Here is a 14,078-nt window from a genome sequence, read left to right as displayed (position 1 = left end):
CAATAGCTCATCTAAACTGACCACTCTCCAAGTTTGATGATCACTTTAGATAAGCTATTATCAGCAGGACAGTGGGGTGGGAGGGGGTATTGTTTCATGGTCTCTGTGTGTATATAATGTCTACTGCAGTTTCCACAGTATGCATCCGATGAAGTGAGCTGTAGCTCACGAAAGCTCATGCTCAAATAAATTGGTTAGTCTCTAAGGTGCCACAAGTACTCCTTTTCTAGTTGCAAATAATGAATCCAGTGAATTTAGCCCTCTTTTGCATTAGCAAACTCATCCTGTTTATGGTTAATGTATTTGTTGTTTTGTAAATACTTGCTGAATAGTTTATGCAAACAAAATATTTCCCCATGTTTATTTCCCCACCCCCCCCACTGTTCCTCAGACGTTCTTGTCAACTGCTGGAAATGGCCCACCTTGATTATCACTACAAAAGGTCATTCCCCCCTACCCCCCCCCCCGCGCTCTCCTGCTGGTATTAGCTCACCTTAAGTGATCACTCTTGTTACAGTGTGTATGGTAACACCCATTGTTTCGTGTTCTCTATGTATATAAATCTCCCCACTGTATTTTCCACTGAATGCATCCGATGAAGTGAGCTGTAGCTCACGAAAGCTTATGCTCAAATAAATTGGTTAGTCTCTAAGGTGCCACAAGTCCTCCTTTTCTTTTTGCGAATACAGACTAACACGGCTGCTACTCTGAAGCCCAGAGATTGTTCACTCACTTAAAGCAGCTGTCCACTATGTGAATGACTAGTCATTTTGAGTTTGTCACATGGTATTGTTTTCTGCTCCTTAATTGGGTGACCAAAATGTTTTAAACAGGAGTGTAAGAGGGTGGTTTGCTGCATGGATTGGAGAACCTGGGACTCAGCCAACCCTGATTATAGGATGAGCCTCACCTGAGACAGACCAGGTGCTTCCTAAAGAGCAGTAGGAAGATGGCGAGGATGCTCAAGGAGAGGTTGCTGGAGCCTGCTCACTCCTAGCAGAGTCTTTGGATCTGGGGTTGATGCCAGCCAGGAAGGGCTGGGAGTAGCCTGCTATGGCAGGAAAGTCCCTGAGCAAGCAGGGGAAAGAGTGAAAAACAGGCCTGGGAGTAGGAAGAGAAAAAATTGTTTGTTGGACTTTAATTTGGGACTGAGTGTTATTTTCTGTAAATAAACTGCGACCCCCAAGGAGCGGTATTTTGACCACAGAAAAAGTGGACCAAGTCTGTGTAAGAGCTCTGAAGAGGGGGAAACAGAGGCAGGGTGCCACAGAGTGACCTCTGGCCATGAGGGCATGCTCAGTAAGTGACCTCCGTGCTACAAGGAGACTAGAAAATCCTGAGTAGGAAATCACACACTTCTGGTACCAGGTTTTGGATATTTATGAAACTTTTGGGATTTGCAAGCATTTTTATGTACCAACCAGTAAATTATCCAAATAACACAACAAATAAACAATTTGACCCCATTAATAACAGTGGTGTGTGCTCACCACTTTTATTTACAAAATTATTTGCACACCTCTTTTTGTACTATTCAGCCAGCTCTACCATAGGCAACCTGTGTACTGCTAGGTAGGTTGGAGCTGAGTTATCTAGGAATTTTAATACTTTCATGGTGCTTCTGTTATAAACATCCTGATTCATGTACAATATGGCTGATCAAGGGTCCGAATAGCTGCCTGAAAATGAAACCTCTTGTTTTGTACCAGTGATTGAGAAAAACAAACATGAGAGGATTAAAACAAAAAACTGCCAACAAAACGGGGGCCGGGGGAGGGAAGATGACGTGTGTTTACTTACTCCCCTGAAACCAGCAGCTGCATTTGACCCTTTGTTGAGTCATCTATATTCAAGCCAGAGAGAAAGGGAGAAAGAGAGACAGGCTGCTTACAGCCTGCTGTTGCTATGGAAACCATAGGGCTGAGAGAGAGGATAACTTCAGAATAAAAAACCAGGGTTTCCCCTCCCACCCCTGTCCCCCAATTGCTGTTTGTCTTTCTCTATTCTAGGGATGTGTGGGGTATGATGGCTTTGGTAGGAAAGGGGAAGAAGGCAACACTTTATCCTGTAGAATGGCTGGTTCTCCCCTCATCCTTCATGTACCACCTCCTTTGCAACCAAAATATAGAGTTTTGTCTCAGACTTGGTCCCAAAAACCCAGACTGCAGCATGAAATCTCTCTCCCCAACCCCCAGAAAGGTTGGGAGGAAGTGTAATTATTTTAATTTGGACTATTGCTTTCAACCCTTATGGGTGGGTGGCAGACAGCCAAGGGCAGGAGGGCAGGGGGAATTGAATTTTGAACCTATCTCCCTTCCATCCAGAATGAATCTCTGGATTTGGAGCTAACTCTGAGAGTCTTTCTATCACCATCCTCCTCCTCCTCCTGTTTTTCTTCCGGTTCCTTCCTCAGCCTCTCTCTTGGATTTTCACCTATTTCACAGACATTCTTGAGATTCACTTTTTAAAAATGTATATGCTTGTCCTGCCCTCAGGCTTAGGAGGAGTTGGGTTGGAACACCAACAAACAAAGAGTTTTGGATTTGAAAGTATTCTTGTAAAATTGTGTGTGTGTGTGGGTGGGTGGGTGTTTCCCCTTAAAGCACTAAAGCAGTGGTTCTCAAACTTTTGTGCTGGTGACCCCTTTCACATAGCAAGCCTCTGAGTGCAACCCCCCTTATAAATTAAAAACACTTTTAAATATATTTAACACCATTATAAATGTTGGAGGCAAAGCAGGGTTTGGGGTGGAGGCTGACAGCTTGCAACCCCCCCCTTGTAATAAATTCACAACCCGTCCCAACCCCCAGTTTGAGAACCCCTGCACTAAACCATGAAGCTTCTGCAGTCCATGTATATTCCCCCTTTTGTCACAAGCTATCCCTGATTAGTTCTTAATGCTTAATACCAGGTTGAGGGAAGACTGAGTCACCGAGTTGTGATTCGGCACATCGCAAATACCACGGTTAGTAATTATTTCATTAACATGCAACATCATATAGGAAAGAATTTGTACTCAGGGCTCCCAGCCTCCAGAAGCTGCATTTCTGCATACAGCCAGGACCAGACCTGGCAGACTTTAAGCAATTTCTTCCCACCCACCCAACTCTGCAAAATGTACTCCTGCAAAACACCTGCTTTTTCCAATTCTGATCTCCCACCCACCACTCAGCTGTGCCAGCCCTAGTCTATAGCTCTTCATCTAAGGATCTCAACACCCTATAATACAAACATCAGTCAGTTTAGCCACGCAAAAGCCCTGGCAGTGATGGAGCTATTGTCCCCAGTTTGGAGATGGGGAAACTGAAGCCCAGCAGGGTGAAATGTTATGGGTCACACAAGAAACTTGTGGCAGAAGCAGGAATAGAATTCTGGAAGCCTTCCAATTCCTCCATCTTAACTGAGATTATGCTCAGTTGCCACCCTTCCCACTTCTCACTGCAAAATCCCAGTTTTGATGGGGCACCCTATGTCGAAACAATTCTGCTTAAATATCCTATTTTGGCTGGGGGCACAGGAGAGGATTACTTAATTGCTTACTAAAAAGAAAAGGAGTACTAGTGGCACCTTAGAGACTAACCAATTTATTTGAGCATAAGCTTTCGTGAGCTACAGCTCACTTCATCGGATGCATTCAGTGGAAAATACAATGCGGAGATTTATATACACACAGAACATGAAAAAATGGGTGCTATCATACACGTTGTAAGGAGAGTGATCACTTAAGATGAGCTATAACTATGAGGGATGTTTGTAGGAAGACGTGACCTATCTTTCTGAATTCATAATTCAGCCATCTTACTCACCACCCCATGGAATTCATGATCGTCTGTGTCATCTCCACAGCAACCAACTGTGAGGTGTTAAAACAGAGGCTGGGGAGCATGCTGGCCCCAATCTTGCAAAGTGCCGAGATTGCCTCCTGTGGGGTTCTGAGTGAGGTGCCTCTTAATGGCAGTTGAGAGTGTGCAACACCTCACAGGGCCAGGCCCCAAGTGGGGCATAAGCAGCAGTGCTTTTAAAAGGTAAAGACCCTGCTTTCATATACATCTACCTTAGCAATAAAAAATGGGCAGAGATAGAAGGGAGGAGAGATATTTCACATGGAAGAAGAGTTTCCTCTAAATAGAATCTCCTTAGAAGCCTTCCATGAGATGCTGCTCAGTTTTTAATGAGAGAGAGAACATTCACACCCATTTAAAAATCAAAAGAGCAATTAATCCTTGCACCCCCTCCCCCGTCTCCTACCATCCCTTGAGTTTAGCTTAGTCAATAAAACTCTCAGAGGAAATAAACAGTTTTCTTCTCTGGTGAATCATGGCTGTAATTCCCCCATCTGGGCTCACCCACTTCTTGCTTTGCAGAGGCCCTTCAATAACTGTTTCTTCATCTGTAATGAAACAAATAATGGCCGAGGAGCGAGATTGATGACTGATGTGATAATTCAATTGCTGGCTTTTGATGATCTATTAAATCACCCTGTGATGGCTTCTGATCCGCCTCTAAGTGGAAAGAGCCTTTGCTGTACTGGAATGGCTCACTGTCTCTCTTAGTCTGTGAATAACCCATACGTTTGGAGGTCAGTTTGCATGTGAAGTTCTCCTGCTCTGCAGGCAGCTTGCACCATTTCAGCCTGTTTTGATCTTTGACTTTCGGACTCTGAAGCAGGAAGGGTATTCCTGGGTGAAAATTTAAAAAACTTTTGGTGCTCTTCCCCTTAAATGGGGAGAGAGGCAATGAAAGGCTCGTTAATGATTCCCTGGGTGGGGACCCCACTCTTGGCCTTGGTTGCTGTATCTCACCTCCGCTGCTGATTCCCTTTGCTCTGCCGCCACCCTGCTCTGGCTCTCTTGCAGAACTGGGTGCGTTTTACAGTGGGAGCTGTCAGCAGCACAGAGGTCAATGGCATGCACTCTGTCACTGTGACATAAATGGCCCCTTGGGTAACATCCCTGGAGCAGATACCTTTGGCAGTGCTGATCAGCTTGACAGCAAAGAACCAACTGTGCTGGGTTTTTTTGTTTTTTTTACTTTCCAAGAGATAAATTCCACCTTCACCTCTTCCCATAGTGCCATTTCTGTTTCTCTCCTCCAGCTTCAGAAGCAGGTCAAATTCAGATGGGCGAAATGCCAGATGTAGTTAGGACCTGGCACTGACAGACTAGTAAACGAATGCTCCTGTTTATCCAAGGTCTTGTAGGACATACCGGGACTGGATTTATACTTTCATTTTGTTGAAACCCACAGGCCCCAAATCTTCACTACATCCAAGCTGAGCTCAGATACAATGAAGAGTTATGGACACTGGGAGCTGCAGCTCCCTCATCCTTAGTCCACTGGGAGAAAAGTTGATGAAAGAGGTGGCCACTCTGCCTCCACCAGCATTAGGCCAATGGAGATTCCTGTTAGGAATCAGGACATGCAGCAGAGCCAGTCTGTGGGCAACCTAACAAGCGCAGCTGGCCTGTAGTAGGCTGCCTGATTGATTGGAAGAGTCAACAGATTGGCTTTTAAGCCCAGCAGCAGCAGCAGTCCAGTGTCTGCTCAAAGCATTTTCCCACAGCTGTGATAGCTCCTGTACTTACTTGTTCGCAGCCTTGGTCCTGCCTTATTCCAATCTTGCTCCACTCTTGTTCCAGCCCTGCTCCTGCCTTGCTTCACTCTAGGTAACCTGGTCCTGACCTTCGCTCTGGTTCCTGACTTCTGACTCCAGCTCTGACCTTTGGCTCTGGCGGCTAGCCTCTGACTCTCATTTTGACCCTGGGCTCCAACTCCTGGCTCTTGACTCCAGCTGTGACCCTGGGCTCTGGCATCTGGCCTCTGACTTTGGCTCTGACCCTGGGCTCTGATTTCATACTACTGCTTCATGTGCCAACCACTAGGCACAACCGTTCACGTCCTGGTCACTGACAATTCTGCTAGACAGGGGAAGTCTCCAGTCCGAATCTCCAGCTGGTTTAATTTCACTTTGTGTCACATGAGCGGTCAAAGTGAACTTGTGGGATCAAGTGCTGGGCATCTGCTAACCAACTCCTGGGGTCTTGAGCAGAGTCTGCTGTTCATGTTAGGGTATGATGTGGCATTTGGAGGTGGGTGAATGTTCAGTAGGGCCTAAAATCATAGAAATGTAGGGCTGGAAGAGACCTTGAGAGGTCGTGTAGTCCAGCCTCTTGTGCTGAGACAGGACCAAGGAATCCTAGACCATCCCTGGCAGATGTCTTTCTAATCTGTTCTTAAAAACCTTCAGTGACGGGGATTCAGCAACCTCCCTTGGAAGCCTGTTCCAGTGCTTAACTATCCTTTTTAACTGTAAAGATTTTCCTAATATCTAACCTAAATCTCCATTGCTGCAGAGTTAAGCCCATTGCTTCTTGTCCTACCTTCAGTGAACATGGAGAACAATTGATAACTGTCCTCTTTATGATGGCCCTTAACATATTTGAAGACTGTTAGCTGGTCCCTCCCTCAGTCTTTTTTTCTGAAGACTAAACATGCCCAATTATATTAACCTTTCCTTGCAGATCAGGTTTTCTAAACCTTTTATCATTTTGGTTGCTCTTCTCTGAACTTCCTAGAGTTTGTCCACATCTTCCTTAAAGTGTGGCACACAAAACTGGAATGAAACTCCCAAATTTATTTTACTCAGTTAAGATATGAATTCAGGTTCCCCAGGGCCAGTACCTAAGCACATAAAACCATCTCTCTCCCATAAAATACATGCTACTGACAATTCTCCACTAAATCTGCCTCTCTTTTAAGAAAAGCACTTCTCAACATGTATTGAAACATTTAACTTGTCAAGTAAATAGGTTGTGTTGAATGGAAAATTGCTTCATGTTGATGTTTAATGATTATACCATGCCATGCAAAATAATTTATTTTCTAGGTGTGATTTTTCATTCAATGCTAGAAAAATTGTGGTAAAACCTTTGAGCTGCAACCCAAAGAGCTGAAAATCATTCCATTGTAAAGAAAAAATGGCAGGTTTGGAGGGTTTCCCGTCAGGTTTGAAAAGCACTTTGCCCAAACAATGGAAGGCCTTTTTACCCTCTCTAGACAAATTTCTGCTAAAAATTCAGTGGCTAAAAAGGAGGTAGTATGGATTTACATTGGTGTAAATGAAACAGAATTTTGCCTGCTGTCTCTACTCACTTTCCTTCACCAACTATTCCCGGGGTGGGCAAACTACAGCCCACGGGCCAGGTGCGCCCTGTCCGGGCTTTGGATCTGGTCTGCAGGATTGCCAGTCCCATGGCGCAGCAGGGCTAAGGCATGCTCCTTGCCTGCCCTGGTCCCAGGCTGCTCCCAGAAGCGGCCGGCACCATGTCCCTGAGACCTCGGGGGGAGAGGGCTCCGCACACTGCCCTCGCCTGCAGGCACCGCTTCCCGCAGCTCCCATTGGCTGGGAACAGAGAACTGCGGTCAATGGGAGCTTCGGGGGAGGTAGTCGCAGTTGAGGGCAATGTGCAGAGCCCTCTGTCTCCCCCCACCAGGGGCCGCAGGGACGTGGTGCCAGCCGCTTCTGGGAATGGCGCGGGCCCGGGGCAGGCAGGCAGGGAGCCTGCCTTAGCCCCACTGAGCACCGCTGCCACCCCAGAGACGCTCAAGGTAAGCAGCACCAGCTGGAGTCCAGAGCCTCAACCCCTCCTGCACCCCGCACCCCAACCCCCTGCCGCACTCCGCACCCCTCCTGCACCCCAATCCCCTGCCCTGAGCCCCTACTGCACTCTGAACCCCTCCTGCCCCCCAATGCCCTGCATCCCTCCTATACCCCAACCCCCTGCCCTGAGCCCCCTCCTGCATCCTGCACCCCAACCCCTTGCCCTGAGCCCTTTCCTGCACACCACACCCCCTCCTAAACCCCACACTCCCTCCTGCACCCCAACTCCCTGTCTTAGCCCTACATGCATGGCCCTTCGTGCAATTTCCCCACCAAGATGTAGCCCTCGGGCCAAAAAATTTGCCCACCCCTGAGCTATACTGTAACATCAAAGCTTAAGAAACAGTCTGTTTTACTACAGTTTACTCCAATGTCATGCTGGTGTGACTACTGATTTTAATGAATTTACACCAGAGTAAAAATGGAGTAAGCCAGTGGTGAATCAGGACCTGTGTCCATTCATCTAGCCTACTCCTGTTCCTCATGTCCTATCTATTTCCACTTATCCTGCCCACAACTGCTCCATTTCCAGATGTCTGGTCTGCTCCTGCTGGTTCCACCTAAGCTACCTTCTTCTGCTCTGTTTCTATATACCCTAGCCTCCTCTGCTCTCCTTCCTTTTGTACCACCCTCCAGTTCAGTCTCCAGCCTTCCTGTCAGATAAAGATCTCACTAAATCATCAGCATTGTTGTTGTTCCAGTTTTTATTAATAATATTGTTTAAATAAAGAGAAATGAAAATCCTTTTTCAGACTATTGGAGAGACCTACACAGGCAAAAAAAAGAACACAGGAAAAAACCTGCTCAAATCACCCCAGCACTGAGTTCCCAAGGCAGGAGTGACAGGTTTCATAGTGGGAAGTTGAAAACCCTTATTATATAACTTCTGGATGTAAAACTTCACAATATTGTTTCATAAACTTTGCCTTAGATATCGTGTTCTCCCACGTTTAGCTATTCTGTTGACTTTTTCACTATCTGCATACCACATTCCATTCTACCAGAGATGGGCAAACTTTTTGGCCCGAGGGCACATTGGGGAATAGAAATTGTATGGAGGGCCATGAATGCTCACAAAATTGGGATTGAGGTGCAGGAGGGGGTGCAGGCTCTGGGGTGGGGCTGGGAATGAGAGGTTTGGGATGCAGGAAGGTGCTTCAGGCTGGGATCGAGGGGTTTGGAGAGCGGGAGGGGGATCAGGGCTGGGGCAGGGGATTGGAGCGTGGGGACAGGCTCAGGGATTGCAGGCGCCAAGTGGGCCGAGCCGCTTACAGGCCAGTTTAAAACGGATCGCGGGCCGTAGTTTGCCCACCCCTGCATTATACCCTCTCTAACCCTTCCTGTCAGAGTTATATATAGAACCAGTTCGTTGTGAGCCATCATGTCCTAACTTCTTGATTTCATACCAGGTCAGTATTTGTTAATTTGACCATATATTCTGGATGTTAAAGGTAGTTCTGAAGTCCTGGGTAGGAACGCATTCCTAGACTCTAGCAAGCAGTTTCTTAGACAGGTGTCTCTGGTGTGCCTGAGCTATACTGAAAACAAATGGTGGGGTGTGCGGGGGATAAGTGGCTTTCTGCCTCCCTGTACCCTGCTTCTAGGAGATAACCAGAGACCGGGACCACTTAGAACAGCCTCAAGTTGTTGTGCTAGGCCAGAATTTATGGAAGAGCAGCGTGCTCCAGTGACCTCCCTCCCACCCCCTATCTATTGCGTATTGTGTGGGAGGGAGAGGCCGGAACACGGGGCACAAAACTGACTTTATATCACCCAGGGATTCACTGGCACAAAAGGAATTGCGAGCTGGCTGTTTACGCCAGTTTTCTGTCCCCATTCTACCACTGCATCTGGCTCTCCGTTTTGTTCTATTACTGCAGCAGCATGGAGAGAACTCGGCACAATACTCTACTACATCAGTTTGCTGCATAACAAGATTACAATGCAAATGGCTTCTGGTCTCCATAAGATATATGTTCTGTTGGCCACCTTGGCCAGTACTACAGCAGTAAGTGCTATACATTCTTGGACTAGACACGATTCATAATACTGGCCAACACTACGTAAAGTGCTGCAGGGTTTCTCAGTCTTTTTCACAGCATGAACTGCATTTTAATATCGAGATTGCCTTGGTGACACCTGCCTCCAATCTACCATCCTGCAGATCATCTCCCCTTCCATTCACAATTGCATAACTTTCCTCAATTGCCTTCTATGGAAAAATGCTATTAGGAAAGTATTTAATATATTTTTAGCTGCCTTGAGTGGGAACTAGAAGCTGGAACCAAGAAGCAGAGCAGCCTACTCTCCAAAGACAATCAGCAAGTGATCAATAAACCAACCTGGTCTATTGCTTACATTTGGAGAACCCCTGTGCTAGAATTGGCCGTCTAGAACGGTAGTGCTGCAGTTAGAATTCAGAGACTTTGAATGCCCAGCACATGTACCCCTTAGAAGACAGGAATAGTAGCCGTAGCCGGGCAAGTGGTGGGACTGCCGCTTGAACTTTATAGTGCAGAAGAACCAGCGTTAGGTTTGGTCTACGCTTAAAAGTTAAGTCAACATAGCTATGTTGCTCACACTCCTCACTGATCTAGCTATACCAACCTACTACCCGGTGCAGATGCAGCTGTGTAGACAGAAGAATGCTTCCATCAACAGAACTAACTTGATTCAGGGACCCCTTCTTGTCAAAACCCATTCTTGTCAGTGTAGACTGAATCTACGCTATGGGGTTAGGCTGCCACAGCTATGCCCATATAGCTCTGCCGATATAGTACATAATATAAACACAGGGTACGTCTATACTAAAACCACTACAGTGACCCAGCTGCAGCTGTGCTGCTGTGGTGCTGTAATGTAGACACTTACAATAGCGATGGGAGAGGCTCCTCCATTGCTGTAGTAAATTCACCTCTCCAGGAGGCGGAAGCTAGGTCAACGGAAGAATTCTTATGTCAATCCAGCTCTGTCTATACTGGGGGTTAGGTTGACTTAACTACGTCTCTTGAGCGTATGAAATTTTCACACCTCTGAGCAACGTAGAGAGGTTGACCTGAAGTTTTGGGGGTAGACCAGGTAACTGTCTTATAGTTAAGCAGGATCCCCACACCAAATTTGAGAAGGGAACTCATACACTTGGAGGACCTGATTCTCCTTTGATTTAGTCTGTTGAAGTAAATGGTGTTACATTGGTGCAAGTGAGGGGAGAATCATCCCTATAGAGTAGTAAGCCTGCTATGCTAGTAGCACCAGTGACGGGATACAAGCTGGATATATGCATTTCTAAGCACTCCTCAGCTGTAATGATCATCACCGCAGTAATGTTTAGGTGCCTCCTGATTAACACAGTAGTCCTCTAGTCCTGGGATTAGAACTCGTATCCCAGCCATATAGTGTAGTAGAATTCCCTCAGACCAGTACCCCATGTTAGGAGAGGAATTCACAATCTTACCACATAGAAGGTTCTGGACACATGTACCATTCCTAAGGCAGGAATTCACAACCTCTGCAAAAGGTGATATTAACAATACAACATATTAATGATAGATTGGAGCTGTCTGCTTTTAGTGCAGCAACAAGATGTACTCAGATATCTCAGTTAGGAAGAACCACCAAAGTAGCTATAAAAAGAGATGTTGATTTCTCTTTGATTCCCACATAAGCATCAAAGCCAGCAAAACATAAAATAAAAAAAAGAAATAGCTGTAATTATCCAGATTATTAATGATAAATATGTATGGAGATGGGAAGCCTACATAATTTTAAATGAATGGAACACCCAGAACATGTTGGAGCTTTTTAGTTTTATATAAGGGAAGACACAAATGTGGTCTGTGGTGTTTAGTTCATTTTAATAGGACACAGCAGGATAACTTCAATGAGACTTTTGAGAACAGGTTCACAATGACAGGGTCCCCTCTCTGAAGACCTAACCTGTAAAGTTTAAAAGCAGTTATTTGTTATGAATTATGCTAATTTGTGCCACCCTCCCAGAGATGGTGTTTCTTTAGTAATAATGTTTTAGTTAGCCCAGTGACATCATAACACCGTTTTGAATTACAATGGGAGAGACTGGGGTTTGGGAGCACCCAAAAGAAATTAACTTTTCCAGCTCCTCCCCAAGTGGAGAATACCAGGTACCCTCCTCTGCTGCACCATAGTTCATTTTGCAGCAGTATTGACAGTAGCTGCAGAAGCAGTGGCTCTTGAAACGGGAGAAACAGTTGTCCCAAATGGAAAAGGTGTGTCATATCTGCAGGTTTCAGAGTAGCAGCCATGTTAGTCTGTATTTGCAAAAAGAAAAGGAGTACTTGTGTCACCTTAGAGACTAACCAATTTATTTGAGCATAAGCTTTCATGAGCTACAGCTCACTTCATCGAATGCATAAAAGTAGAAAATGCAGTGAGGATGTTTTTATACACACAGACCATGAAAAAATGGATGTTTATCACTTCAAAAGGTTTTCTCCCCCCACCCCACTCTCCTGCTGGTAATAGCTTATCTAAAGTGATCACTCTCCTCACAATGTGTATGATAATTAAGGTGGGCCATTTCCAGCACAAATCCAGGGTTTAACAAGAACGTCTGAGGAACGGCGGGGGGGGGGAAGGAGGTAGGAAAAAACAAGGGGAAATAGGTTACCTTGCATAATGACTTAGCCACTCCCAGTCTCTAATAGACCTAAGAGACTGGGAGTGGCTAAGTCACACAGTCTCACAAATTACCCAAGAGGGTGATTTATTCAGTTCCCTAATTTATTCCATACACTGTACCCTCCTCATCAGTCTTGAACCATTTTATTTATTTTCACCAACATCAGCATCCTCATCCCTGTGATAGTTAGCATTTGCCCCTTCATCTTTCTGTTCGTCTTCCACTTCTCTCAGTGCACTGTGTCTGAAGAATGGATAGCATTCCAGGCACTAACCAGAAGAATTCAGGTTCTCACCTGCACCAGAGATCTCTGAGAATGTCCAACACTCAGCTATGTTCTAGGAACACTGAGCCAGCTTCGTGGCCCTGCTCCAGCCACTTTCTACCACTCTGGTAGCATAAAGTGTCCAGAAAGCCTGTATAACTAGGCATGTGGGGATTTCTCTTATGTGGGTGGAGTTGAGGTGGTATAGCTGGCTCCTTGCAGCCTCTTGCACCACCCATCGGGGATGTGACTAGGAAGAAGGAGCATGGCTGAAATGTCACAGCACTTCAGTGATCCCTGGCTGATGTACTATTCCCTTGAGACCACAGCTCGCTAGCATAGTTTAGAGCAACTCTAGATGTGCTGTATACTATGACAGGGATGGGAACAGAATACCTCTTTGACAGTTCCCCAAATCAGCTGTACCCAGCCCTGATTGGACACAACTAAGGATTGAGCCCATGTGTCCTTTAACTAGGTGTCTGCTGTGCAGATATTGTAAAACTCCCTAGATGTCTTCAGTCAGGGATTGACTGATAATGGGATAAAAACCCTTTCACTTCTGGTTTGCTAGTTTGATTCAGGCTCAGCGTAACAGTCACCAAAGGCCTTGCTACATAATATCATTTCAGTGATGCCACGTGTGTACGTAGATTGTTGATCTCAGCTCATTTCCTAATGGGCATGTGCTCATACCACTGCTTCTTAGCAGTCTCTGTGGATAGATCAAGGACTAAATGAGTCCGGAGATGGTAACTCTGACCTCTAGAAGTGGTCCCTCCCTTTCTGGGTTGAGGCATATTGGCAAGGCAATGTGAGGAAACTTGTATTGCTAATGTCTATGCTGTCTGCAGTCTGTGGAGAAAGGACTTCTGTCTCCAGAGCTGTCAGTGTGACACTTTTCACCAACATTAATTCACAAAAAAAATGAAATATTGGTAAAAAGCAGGATTCTGACTCTCAGCATCTGTACACTGCTGCTGAGGGAGTAAGGCTCATTACCATTACCATCACCTAATGGATATCTTTTTAACTGAGATAGCATCAGCCCCTTCCTGCAATACATTTCTCACTGCCTTCAGCATAAAAATTAGAGACAAATAAGGTACCCAATGAATAACCTTCCCTGGGCATATTCTTGTGGGCTCCTGGGAGAGGACAATTTATCTGCCATATGATATCCAGGACTAGAGATGAAAGATGAAATGACATGCATGACAGAAGGACACGTTTTTATTGCGTCACAGAGAGCAATGGGGTAAGCTTAGTTGCTAGCATTGGCTTTGTAAGTAGAAGATGGGAATATTGGAGTGGGAGGTAGGGGTTAAAGAAAGGGAATTAAGCTAGAAATAGGTGACCACTTGCTTTATAACACTAGAATACAATAACTATACAAAGGCATAAAGAATAAAAAATTGTAGTAACACATCATAAAATAGTGACCGAATATTAGACCAGCCTAACATCTTGACTCACTGAACTGGGCTAAATTGTTG

The 14,078-nt window shown here is 45.5% G+C and overlaps 1 protein-coding gene across 3 annotated transcripts in view; it reads left to right on the top strand.

Annotated features, from left to right (window-relative positions):
• The window catches only part of TMEM178B (transmembrane protein 178B), a 328,520-nt gene that overhangs the window by 224,718 nt on the left and 89,724 nt on the right, over positions 1-14,078 (top strand). The window lies entirely within an intron of this gene.

This window comes from Lepidochelys olivacea, assembly GCF_965140295.1.
Source record: "Lepidochelys olivacea isolate rLepOli2 genome assembly, chromosome: 1".
NCBI lineage: Eukaryota > Metazoa > Chordata > Testudines > Cheloniidae > Lepidochelys > Lepidochelys olivacea.
This window is presented reverse-complemented; position numbering and strand designations above follow the sequence as displayed.